The 12,569-nt window shown below is 39.6% G+C and overlaps 1 long non-coding RNA gene across 1 annotated transcript; it reads left to right on the top strand.

The window, feature by feature from the left end:
* Positions 1–3,261: 3,261 nt before the first annotated feature.
* Positions 3,262–10,114, top strand: LOC131833500 (uncharacterized). Its single transcript, XR_009354495.1, has 2 exons — positions 3,262–4,438; positions 7,861–10,114. It is a non-coding gene; the product is annotated as an uncharacterized LOC131833500 (long non-coding RNA).
* Positions 10,115–12,569: the final 2,455 nt, after the last annotated feature.

The raw sequence follows: 12,569 nt of genomic DNA, 5'->3' as shown, positions 1-12,569 counted from the left end.
CTCCAGTTATCTTCAGGGGATCAGTTCTGTTGCCGCACACTGGATCTTGTCATAGACCTGATCTGTTTCACCTCTAACTGCAGACTTCACAGTCTCTGGCCATGACGTGCATCACAGCTCTGTCCCTCACTTCCTCCCAGTACATCGTTCTCAGGTCCCTGATGTCTCCAGGGCTCTTCTCTCTCCATGTCAGTCTGTCGTCCTTCTCTCGTTTCTCTGACATGGGACCTCCAATCCAGACTTCTCTTTTTTCTCCCTCTCAACCTTCTTCTGCCTTCATTTCCTCTGATCTTTTGCTGCATTCTATTTTAAATTACTTTACCACTCAACTTTGCCCTGCTTGCCCTGCTGTCACTAACCTGGCAAAACACTAGCTCCAGCTGGGTGCCTGCACCCAGATTGCTGAGTGCACCCAGTTAGAAAAAAAATAGCACTCCTGTGTAGGTTGGCATTTCACATTGTACATTCAGAACCACAGAGCAGTAAGGTCACTCTGTCTGTGCTGTTGAGAAGGGAAGGTTATCCTTATAATGCACTAGACTCTACTCCATATGCCAAGGTAACTTGTTATAAATTCTCCTTTGTATATGCCAAATTAGTAATAGACTGAATTATTTCAAATGTCGTTACCCTCTCTCTGAGTCTCAAACATAGCTTTTGTGCTTATTTCCTGTTATAACTTTATAGTTTGGGGGCTAGTTCACCCAATAAGGTAAATTTCTAATTTTTAAAAAATTAATATTTGATCAGTCAAAGAAAACCTGTCTCAAACATTATGGAATGAAGTGAGAACTGAAAGCAAATCACTCATAGGGATGATTATCTTTTCAGCAAGGCTTTTGTGAGTCTAAGTAGTCTCTAGTTGTTGCAACTCAGGGTCTGGGGACTTGGGCTTAGCTCCCTTGAGTCATTTCATTCTTGCTTTTCCCAGATTCCCCCTTCCATCATTTCAGATTCCACTATTTTTTCTAAAAACAAACCCTTCTGGGGTACCTGGGTGGCTCAGTGGTTAAGCCTCTGCCTTCGGCTCAGGTCAAGATCTCAGGGTCCTGGGATGGAGTCCCGCACTGGGCTTTCTGCTCAGTGGGGAGCCTGCTTTCCCCTCTCTCTCTGTCTGCCTCTCTGCCTACTTGTGATCTCTCTCTCTCTGTCAAATAAATAAATAAAATCTTTAAAAAAATAAAAAATAAATAAAAACAGACCCTTCTTTTTTCCTAAGTAACAGAAAAAGCAGTGCTACTGGGGAGGGGAGCAGTGCGGGTGCTGTTGGTAGGTGTAGTTCCCCTATGGTGGATGGCAGTAGCATACTGGTGAAGAGTCGAGGCTCTACGCCCAGTTTCCCTACTTATCTGCTCTGTAGCTTAGGGAAAGTTACTCTCTATGCCTCTGTTTCCCCGCTCTGTGTTATATAGATGACAATATTAGTATCTACCTCACTATTGTTGTGAAGATGGAACTACATATATTAAATGAGTTAATACCTTGGAACTGGTGAGCACTCAGTAACTGTAAGCTATTATTCATAATTTAGAGGCAGCTTCCCTATTTCCTAAAACACATTTATTCATTAGAAGAGACTTTTCATCATTACAATGATGAAAGCTAGGAGCTGTTAAAATTCCATTGATTGGGTATAAAAATTAGACTTTTAGAATTGCAAAAGGCTCAAGAAATTATTTAGGCCATTGGTTTTTAACCAGAACTATGCATCAGAATCACTTACGAAGTGTTGTAAAGCTGCAGTTACCCAGGCCTCCCTTCTCACATCTACCAAGTCAAAATGAAATGTCCACAGGCAATCCTGATGCAGTCTTCCTTACAAGAACTACTGAAATAATTCAAGTCTTCATATTTGATGATAAGGATAGTAAAACTTAGAAAGAATGAATGACTTGAGTAAGACCCCATAGAATAGGTAGGATCAACGTCACCTAGCTCCTTGATAAGTGATCTTCCTATTCTCTGTTGCTGCCAAGTATATTAAGTTTCCAAGGAACTAATATGGGAATTTATCCTCCTTTCAGTAACATCAGCAAGAATAACATAGGCTTAAAAAGTGTACTTTATTCATCACATAATTCAAAATAGCAAAATTTATTGTACAATTCATGCAAAGGACTACTGCACATTTACAATAGGATTTAAAGTGAATTTTGCTGTGCTTTTCATGTGGACATTAGTCTTTGCCACAATGCTGCTAATTAATACAAGAAAACACTGTGTGTGGCAGAGAGCTGCTCAACCCAACCTCACAGACGGAAAGCAAACAAATGCTTTATAAGGAAGAGTAGCTGTAGGAATTAAGCTTTGTAGAGCTCTCAATAATAAAATATGCATTTCATATAAATAGGATTTTTTTTGTTTTACATCTTAAGTTTTTTTTTTTTTTTTTTTTTTTTAAAGATTTTATTTATTTATTCGACAGAGAGAGATCACAAGTAGGCAGAGAGGCAGGCAGAGAGAGAGAGGAGGAAGCAGGCTCCCTGCTGAGCAGAGAGCCCGATGCGGGACTCGATCCCAGGACGCTGGGATCATGACCTGAGCTGAAGGCAGCGGCTTAACCCACTGAGCCACCCAGGCGCCCCACATCTTAAGTTTTTTACTTTTTAAAAAGATTTTATTTATTCATTTGAGAAGAATGAGTGAGTGAGCATGCGTATAATGCGCACATATGCAAGCGAGGGGAGGAGCAGAGGAAGAGGTACAAGCAGACTGTGCACTCTCGAGTGGGAAGCCGATAGTGGGATCTGACATGGGTCAATCTCACGAGCCTGAGATCATGATCTGAGTTGAAATCAAGAGTTGGATGCTTAACCACCTAAGCCACCCAGGTGCCCTGTTTTAAGTTAAAAAAAAAAAAAAAAAAGCAAATAAACAAACAAAACCTTTGTAAAATATTCTTAGAATTTTCCAGTCTATAAATGGTTAATATAGAAAAAAAAAATCAGTGGTTATTAGGTACAGTTTTCTTATTGTAGCTTTGTTGATTGGTAGTTTGAAAGTCTAAAAAATAGAGAAAAATCAAATTCTGACTTTTTGTGTTTGGGGTTGAATGCTATGATATTATCTCTCTTAAAATATATTTTTCTTTATCCATAATATGGAGGAATCAAAAAAATGCATTAAAACCTGGATGTGAACTTCTGCAAACGTGTGAAACAAATTAAGATGGCAGAGCAGGGGCACCTGGGTGGCTCAGTGGGTTAAGGCCTCTGCTTTCGGCTCAGGTCATGATCTCAGGGTCCTGGGATTGAGCAGCAGGGAGCCTGCTTCCCCCTCTCTCTCTGCCTACTTGTGATCTCTCTCTGTCAAAAAAAAAGAAATAAAAATCTTAAAAAAAAGATGGCAGAGCAGAAGAAAATGGAGCTGAAATGAAATCTACCTCTCAAAGCAATCCTGTTTATATTTCACTGTATTTGCTATTATAAATTTATTTCCATCTATTTCTTTGCTAGAAATGATAAATGGCTGCCCACCAACTTCTGACTCTTAGGCAACTCTGTTTTACTAATAAACTGTTTGTTTTGATCCTGTAAATGCTATGCACAAGCCCCTAAAACAAGTGAACATTTCCAGATCCCCATCAACCTATTATTAAGCTACTGTTTCTTCTACTGTGTCTTCGCCTGATTCCAAACCCTTTCTTCTACACTTTATCTCAGGTTTGGCCTTTGGATCTTTTTATTTGATGCTTATTTTTGGCCTCCTGGCACTGGCCTCTGTGCTCAATCTGATCATCTTTGGTTTAAACTCACCTTGTACTTCCAAGCTACCAAGATTTATACCCTTTGATTCTAGCAGTTGGAATTCCTAGCACACCCACTGGCTGCTGCCTCAAGGAGACCAGTCCCAAATACTAGCCTCATATTATAAGCATCCATTTATTCATCTGTTTAACAGATTTCATTCATCAGTACCATGTGTAAGCCACTAGAGTAGTTTCTGGAGGAATACAGAAGATTACTAAGTGATAGAAAGCTCTTAAAATCTGTTAGGACAAATAAACAAGTATATAGTGATAATTTAAGATAGTATGTGTTCAACTTTTACTAAGTATTATTAAATTCAAGACATCAATTAGCAAAAACTTCAAATAGATTTCTTTTCTTCTTTCAGTAGTCTTCGTGCCCAGCATGGAACCCAATGAAGGCTTGAACTCACAACCCTGAGCTCAAGACTGAGCTGAGATCAAGAGTCAGACCCTTAACTGACTGAGCGAATCCGACACTCAAAAGCTTCAAATAGATTTCTAACCAGGGAGTTAGGGATATAGGGTTCAAGGGAACATTACAAAAAGAACTTGAGGTGGTGGGTCATGGACTTAAAAAGACTGAGAATACTGGCAGGTTAAGTTAACAGACTTGAAGGTAGAGTAGGATAAACACCATGGGAGAAAGGCATTCCAAAAAGTAGAACCAAAGCAATAGGAACAGAAAAGGTAAGTTATGTTTTAAAAAGTCTTATCTAGATTGGTTGACGGTATAAGTAGAAATGGAAGAAAGCCTAAAGAACCTGGTTGGAACTAGAGTATGGAAGGCTTTGAGTATGGAGAATTTAGAATTGGCAAACATATACTGAGGAGTCAGAAGGTTTTTAGCAGGAAATGATAACTAGCTTGATTTAACAGTGGTATGTGGGAAGTGGTTGGTAGTGAAGTTTTTTTTTTTGTTTTGCATCGAGTTTTTTTTGGTTTGTTTTGTTTTGTTTTTTAAAGGCAGGCAAAGACTGCAGACCAGGAAATCAATTAGGAGACTATAACAGTAATCTAAAGTAGGGAGGGCCTAGAGATGAAGTGTTTATTAATTTCATTAAGCTCCTTCAGCACCCGGGTGGCTCAGTGGGTTAAGCCTCCACCTTCGGCTCAGGTCAAGATCTCAGGATCCTGGGATTGAGCCCTGCATCAGGCTATCCGCTCAGCGGGGAGTCTGCTCCCCGCCCTCCCCCCACCACTGCTCTGCCTACTTGTGATCTATGTCAAATAAATAAATAAAATCTAAAAAAAAAAAAAATTCATTAAGCTCCTGCTATGACGGAGCTGCTGGTGATGCAGTGAGGGCTAGGTCCTTGTCAGGTGGGGCTTTTCAATCTAGTGAGACATTGATCTCTTAAAGGCTCCTAGAGGGGTCTCTATTTTGCAACCACTTCGGACCTTTGCCTGGTTACTAAGCAATAGGTTCTCATTTAACAATGAGATGTATTTCCTACCTTCTAAAACTACTTTACATTTTATGAGTCTGTTAAGGAAAAAGTATCCCATCCACTTGCACGTGAAGAAAAGCAATTTATTACTTAAAACAAGATAAGACAGGAACACTACCAGACAATGCAAAGAAGAAAATGACATGTGTTTTAAAGAGATAACTGAAGACGATGTGGAGAATGAATTGGAGGTTAGATTAGGGGCAAGAAAACCCAAGAGGTTGTTGTAGTAATCCACCCACTTGATTGTGAGGGCCTAAACAAAGACAGAATGAAAGAAGAGCAATTAGTGGTGGTTACTTCCACCATAATCCTTTCCATCCCTGCCCTGGTTCAACTAAAGGATGGGTAGGGGACTCTCATTTGCAATTAATTTTTTTTTTTTTTTTTTTTTTTTTGGTTGGGGAGAGAGAGGGGAGGGACAGAAGGAGAAGGCAAGAGAGTCCTCAAGCAGACTCCTTGCTGAGTGTGGAGCTAGATACCCGGCTTTATGCCAGGACCATGAAATCGTGACCCCAGCCAAAATCAAGAGTGGGACGTTCAACCGACAGAGCCACCCAGATGTCCTTGGAATTGAATCTTGAACAGAGGGACTCAAGAACACAAGAAACACTGTTTACTTTTTCAGATATAGAGGTAATGCTCCTATTGTCAAGTAGTCTGTTTTCTGGTTTCCTTATTTGGAGCATGGATCACACCAGTCTTCACACTGAATCTGTGAGCCCCCTAATAAATTCTTTATTTTGCTTTAGCTAGCCCAAATTGGTTCCTAAGGGCTTACAGTTAAAAACAAAATAAACAAACAAACAAACAACAACAACAAAACCCACCCTAACTGATACTATGCAATGTTTGAATCACATGTACAATGTTTGATAACCAGTGGAGACCATTAGGTAGTAGGAAATATGAAACTACAATAGTGGTTCTCAAAGTTACACATCAGCATCACCTGAGAACTTGTTAATAATGTAAATTCTCTGGCTTCACTCCAGACTTACTGAATCTGAAACTCAAACAGTGGGACCCTAACAATCTGAACATTCGTATGCCCTCTGGGTGATTCTAATGCACAGGGTAGTTTGAGAACCAACTCAACTAGAGCTCAGAAGGGAGATTTGGGGTGGAGATAAAGATGTGTGAATCAGTGCTCGCTTTGGCAGCACATATACTAAAAAAGATGTGTGAATCAAATATATGATAATTGCTATTGGGGGAATGAATAAACTCCCAAGAGTGGAAGAGAGAAGATGAGCGCCTGAAATAGATGAAACAATCAAATAAATTGGGACCAGTGCAGTACAATTGGGGAGGGGGAAATTTAACAGCTATTAGGTGATCTATAGAATCAAGTGCTATGCAGAGGCCAGGGTTGGTAAGGACAGAGTTACAGCTGTAGGAGTGCCCATTAGGGCCCATTTTTGGCATCAGTTAAGAGAAGTGATACAGATAACAAGAACAAGTAAGAGGACACAGGCAAAAAATAAAGGATATTTTTCACAGCAGTTCGGGGGTACAAGAAAGTAAGGATAATAAAGTCGAGAGTTTTTTCAAGGTAGGTATTTCAGTTAGCTGTTGCTGCATAACAAACATTTGAAAACTCAGTGGCTCAAGACTGCAGTAATTGTCGAGGCACCTGGGTGGCTCAGTTGGTTAAACATCTGCCTGGGGCTCAGGTCACTATCCTGGGCTCCTGAGATCAAGCCCCACATCGGGCTCCCTGCTCAGCTGGGAGTCTGCTTCTCCCTCTCCCTCTGCTGCTCCCCCCGCTTGTGCTCTCTCTCTTTCTCTCAAATAAAATGTCTAAAAAAAAAAAAAAAAAGACTGCACTTATTATTCCAGTTCATGCCTGAGGGTTGGCTGATGTCAGTGGAGACTGCTTGTGCATCTACAAGCCTACCTGGGAGCTTCGCTCCATGCTGGACTCTACTCCACATGTCATCTTCCTCCTGTCTGGCTTACCTCGGCACACCCTTCTCATGGAGATGGGAGAATTTTAAGAGAACAGGCAGAAACATACAAGGCCCCATGCATCCTTGACTCCAAACTGACACACTGACATTCTGCTTCATTGGGGTGACCAGATCAAGTTATGTGGCTAAGTTCAGAAACAAGGGGTGGGGAAATAGAATTTACCTTTGTAGAGAAATCACACAGTGACATGGCAAAGGGCATGGGTGGGCTCATGGAGGGGTATAGAACTGGGATCATTCATACTGTAGGAGGGATAACCTGAGCATGCTTAAAAGTAGAGAGGAAGGAATATATAGAATGAAGAAGAAAGTGAACCAAGGAGAAAGGCCAGTACCATAGCTCAGAGAGTTAACCTTTGAAAAAAGGAAGGATGCTTCTGGCAATGGAAAGTAAGGGAATTTGATTGGATTAGATTTAGCAAATTCAAATGCAAGATGCCCAGTAAAATTTGAACTTCAGGTAAACAATGAATACATTTTTAGTATTAAGTATGGTCTAAACAATATTTGTTAGGATCTCAGTGCATAGTTTGCTGGGGTTTTTTATTATTTTAAATGGCATTTAGATATTTCTTTAATGCAGTATTTGGGACATACTTTTTTGGGAGGGACGTACTTATACTAAAATATGATCCTTTGTTTATTTGAAATTCAAATTTAACCAGGTACCCTGTATTTTGTCTGGCAGCCCTACTTTGGATGAATTTCAAGTAAATCCATAATAAAATAATCTACAGAGGGATACGTGGGTGAGCTTGGGGATTTAATCCTGGAAGAAGTTGGAAACAGCTGCTATGGATGCTTCGAAGTGTCAAAGAAAGGATTACTGTGCAGCAGTGAAGGCCACTTAGCAACAGGAAACTTGACTTTTTCTTGGATTAAATCAGCTGTGAGTTTCCCTGCCCGGAAGCAATAACAGAGATTGCTGGTGCAGGGGACCACCTCTTCAAGAGGAGAGGTCAGGGCAGGAGTCTGGGGTCTAATTGAAATCCCTGGGGGTCCAAGTTGTATAGGGAGGCAGGTGAATCCAGAAGGTGAATTGGGAGGCAGAAGGTAAACAGTGCGTCAGAGTGCTGTGAAGAGGTAGAAGTTCACAACGAAATGGAATCTGCAATCTCAGAAGAGTTCTGTGTGACGATGGGGTTTACAATCCAATTTCACATTACAACTCTGGAGCTAAATTAAAAGCAAGAGCTCTGCACACTAGGTGCCTGGTTCTGTGTGCTATTTGTGTGACCTTTAACCTCCCTATGCCTCAGCTCTTTGTTAAGTAGGAATAATAATAGTTCTTACCTGATAGGACTATTGGCGGGATTAGGTGAAAGAAACAACATGAAGTACTTAGAACAGTATGTCTGATACACAGTAAACCCTCAAATTTTAGCTCTGTTTTATTATTTTAAATGCCACTTACATGCATCTCTAATCAATAAATGGGATTGCTCTGGAGAGCACTATCTTAAAGACAAATGACAAGCACACATACGTGTTTTCCATTGCAGCCAACAAATGCTATGTTTGGTAAATACATGTACGATCAGCTACCTGTTGAAGTTCAAGCCCACAAAACCTTTACCATGTGAGGTTGTTTTCTTTATTATTACTACCAGAAAATAATTACCATGCTCAAGTCGTATCTGTCTCCTCATTTCCCCATAGGTGACCATGCTTTGGGATTTTCATAGTTTGAGTTAATTCCTCTGGGCTCCGCCACCCAACGAGTTAAACAGGACAAGATTCCTCCCAGAGGATTGTGGTTCTGGGAATGTGAGCAGCTTGTTTTCAGGAGATCTGCACCCTGACCTGGCCTACTGTTAGGAGCTGTCGTGTTGTTCTTAGTTGTTTTTTTTTTTTTTTTTTGCCTTACATAGTTATTTGTATATAAACATTTTTGCAAAGTAAATGTTTTACGGGGATGTTTTGCTTATACAAAGAAAAATTAAAACTATCTTGAAGCAATTACATGTGTCCTATTTTTCTCTTTGAAAATAAATGAAAGTATTAATTCATAGTTTCTGGAAAGAAAACAAAAGCCCAGGAAATGGCCATGCTCTTAATGTTTGAAAATAAGGTAATATTATTCTGTGTTCAAATGGAGCCTTCTAAGGAATTACTAGAGTCTCATACACAATCGACTTAAATGCATTCTTTATCTTTAAAAGGAAGCAGAATAGAATCATTGAGTAAGTCACATGTGTTCACAGCCTTGTCTGGTGTAATCATATCCTACACAAACACATTATTCTCTAGTCAGAAGGGTAAGGGGACATTTGAAACACGACCTGCCCTTGCAGAGACCTTTTTTTGTTTAAAGAATAGTGCAGTGAGAGACCACACAGTAGAAGATAACAGAAAATATCTTCCGTGCCTTCCTCAACCTGTCTCCTCTCTCATTCTCTTTTGTTCTCTAAGGACATCTGTTGTAATGATTATTCTGTAAAACTCACAGGTATATAGCAGAAGGCATATCATATTTCATTTATTATTTTGTCTACTATAATTATTGTTCTTTTATACCACACCATTGTAGGTCTTTAAAATATTTTGTTTATAAAAGATATGTAAGGATATTAACAGAAAATTTATTAGTTGACTATGGATATCTAAAGAGTGAATGTTTTAACTCTGAATTTAATACAATTATATCTTAGGAAGTCTAATAGATTTGTATTAAGCTACATTTTCAAGAGAAGTGTGGTTTTAAAAGATGCTGAAGATCTTTTTTATATTAATCTCAATGGATTTTTAAAAATATCCTATGTAAGCATTTAAAAGATATTCCTAATTTTTAAACAACAGTGATGTGAAAATTTGGAGGCTATAAAATAGGTCCATTATTTGAAATGTTTCCAACATTTTGATAGCTGGTTTGCTGTCTATATAATGGTTGCAATTATAAATTGAACTCTTTTAAAAAAATAAAAAAATTTTTTTAAATTCAAGTTTTCACTTCTTATTAGAAGTGAAATTGCTTCCCAGTTTTATATTGCTTCCCAGTTTTCCCCTAGGTTAATCCTTTGGGAATTTTGGAAATTTACATCTGAAGGGGTTTTTTAAAAAATATTTCTTATTATAAAAAATTTTGAACATATGCAAAAATAGAACAAATAGTATGATGAGCCCCTAAGTTATGTTTGAGCTTTAAGTGATATATTAGTATAGGTGCTGCACTTATTAATACAACAGATGTTCAGGAACTCTGGGCATGGTTGTGGCTTAATGCACACTTGTAAGAATTTGTATAAATCAAATTTTTTAAAATATCCAACCATTTCCCAACCTATGACAGATTGTATTTCAAATGTTTGTTGATGGTTAGCCAATTTGTGGACCTACAAATATGATTCTCATAGAAATAATCTTAAAATGGCTATTTGCTTTTTAGGCCAAATCTCAGAAATTTATCTAATTCACATTAAGGGAAACCCGTGCATCTCTTTTAACATCATTTCAATGAGGAAATGCTTCCTTTGCAATTGGAATACTCTGGAACTGCCACCCATCTTGCCTTCCACTAAGTATGGAGGGTAGGAAAATGGGGAGTCAAGCTCCTGTGATCAAGATTTATTTCCATGATGGGTTTTTGATTGTCTCAACAAAACCAGTGGGAACTCTGAGAAGAGAGTAGGAGGGTGTGGGGAGGGGCGTGCACACTGTACACACCATTCTGAAACTATTTACCTTTTCTTTGGCTAGTGGAGTTTGTTTTTGTAGGTTTTTTTTTTTAAGGCCTATTTAAAAAAAGAAAAAAGAAAAAAGAGGTGTGCCTGGGTGGGTGGCTGAGTTGGTTAATGTCCAACTCTTGATTTTAGCTTGGGTCATGATCTCAGGGTTGTGAAGACCAAGCCCCGTATTGGGCTCTGCCCTCAGTGGGGAGTTTGCCTGGGATTCTCTCTCTCCCTCTGCCTTTCCCCCACCACCCCAGCATATATGCTCTAAAAAATACATAAATAAATAATCTTGCTTAAAAAAAAATGAAAAAGAAACTTCCTTTATAACAAATACTCTGTGTCATGTCTAACGCTTACATTTTACAGACTTTTAAAAGTAGGCTTCTGCCTCTGCCTTCGGCTCAGGTCATGACCCCAGGGTCCTCAGATCGAGCCCCGCATAGGGCTCTCTGCTTAGCGGGGAGCCTGCTTCCTCCCCACCCCCCTCTGCTCTGCCTACTTGTGATCTGTCTGTCAAATAAATAAATAAATAAATAAAGTAGGCTTCTGGCTTGCTTCTTTAAGTTTCTGACATAGGGGGAAATGATTTTCACTGCTGAGATATGCCTGAGACAACAAGAAAACATTCCTGACTACTAAAACAGAAAATTAGAATATAAACATAAGTATTAAGTGGCCAATAAGCTAAAATTAGACATTGCAGTAATGTTTATAGTGAGCCTATAAGTAGTATTAAGCTCTAAGAGTATCTGGGAATGTCAAAGCAGAAAGATGGGTTCTGATAACCTATACTCACACTGTTCCAAATTGACCTTAAATTCTTATTCTCCTAAAACCCTTCTCTAACGAAGAATTAGAGCCACAGAACTGTGCTCATCAACTTCTCCTTTTCATCTTGTATGCAATCTGAAATAAAAAGGAAACTAGGGCAAGTGCTTTATGGGTAGAGCAACAGGGTCAAGGTCCAGAAAGCATGAAATAGCTGATAACAAGGCCAGCTCAGACTTAGGAACTCCAAACAATTATAATGCTCTTTGAGCCTGAGGTAGTCACTTAACCTCCCAAGGTAGTAAAATGAATGATTGAAATGAATCAGTCCTATTTCTTCTAGGTCTAAAAGTCCCATCTGTTAATAGTCACCCTAGATCCTAGGAAGTCTTTCAATGCTAGTGCGGCATGATGGTTACCCTGTCAGCTAAGTTAGTTCCGTGGGTATGCTCGCGAATGCTTAACGGCAGGTCCCCAAAGCGAGCTAACCTCATTTTCCAGAGGGAGTCATGCCAAGACTCCAAAGTACAAAAAGAACTGGGCATGCTTTGTGATGAGTCCACCAAAGGTCCCCCGGTGGCATATACCATAGTTTCACTCCTGACCCCTGCTCCCGTCAGGTAAAGAGGGGCCGCCCGTGTGTTAAGTACTGTAGTAATGAGGTGCTTTACATGTTACTGTATTAATCCCCACAGTAACCCCAAGAATGGGGTTATTGTCCTCATTTTACAGATGAGGAAATTTCCTAAGAACCTTACTGATGGAGCTAGTGAACGGTGAAACCACCTTCAACCCTGCTAGGAGGAGAATGAACTGCAGATTCCTTATTTAAACCTGCCCACTAAACTAGCTAAGGAGAGAAAACCAAGAAGACTTCTCTGCACTTAGCCTTACACTCACCAGGACCTCTAAGAACTCTGGCTCCTCTGCCTATGGGACCTGGACCCTTGCAACTCTC

This window comes from Mustela lutreola, chromosome 6, assembly GCF_030435805.1.
Source record: "Mustela lutreola isolate mMusLut2 chromosome 6, mMusLut2.pri, whole genome shotgun sequence".
In the NCBI taxonomy this organism is placed as follows: domain Eukaryota; kingdom Metazoa; phylum Chordata; class Mammalia; order Carnivora; family Mustelidae; genus Mustela; species Mustela lutreola.
This window is presented reverse-complemented; position numbering and strand designations above follow the sequence as displayed.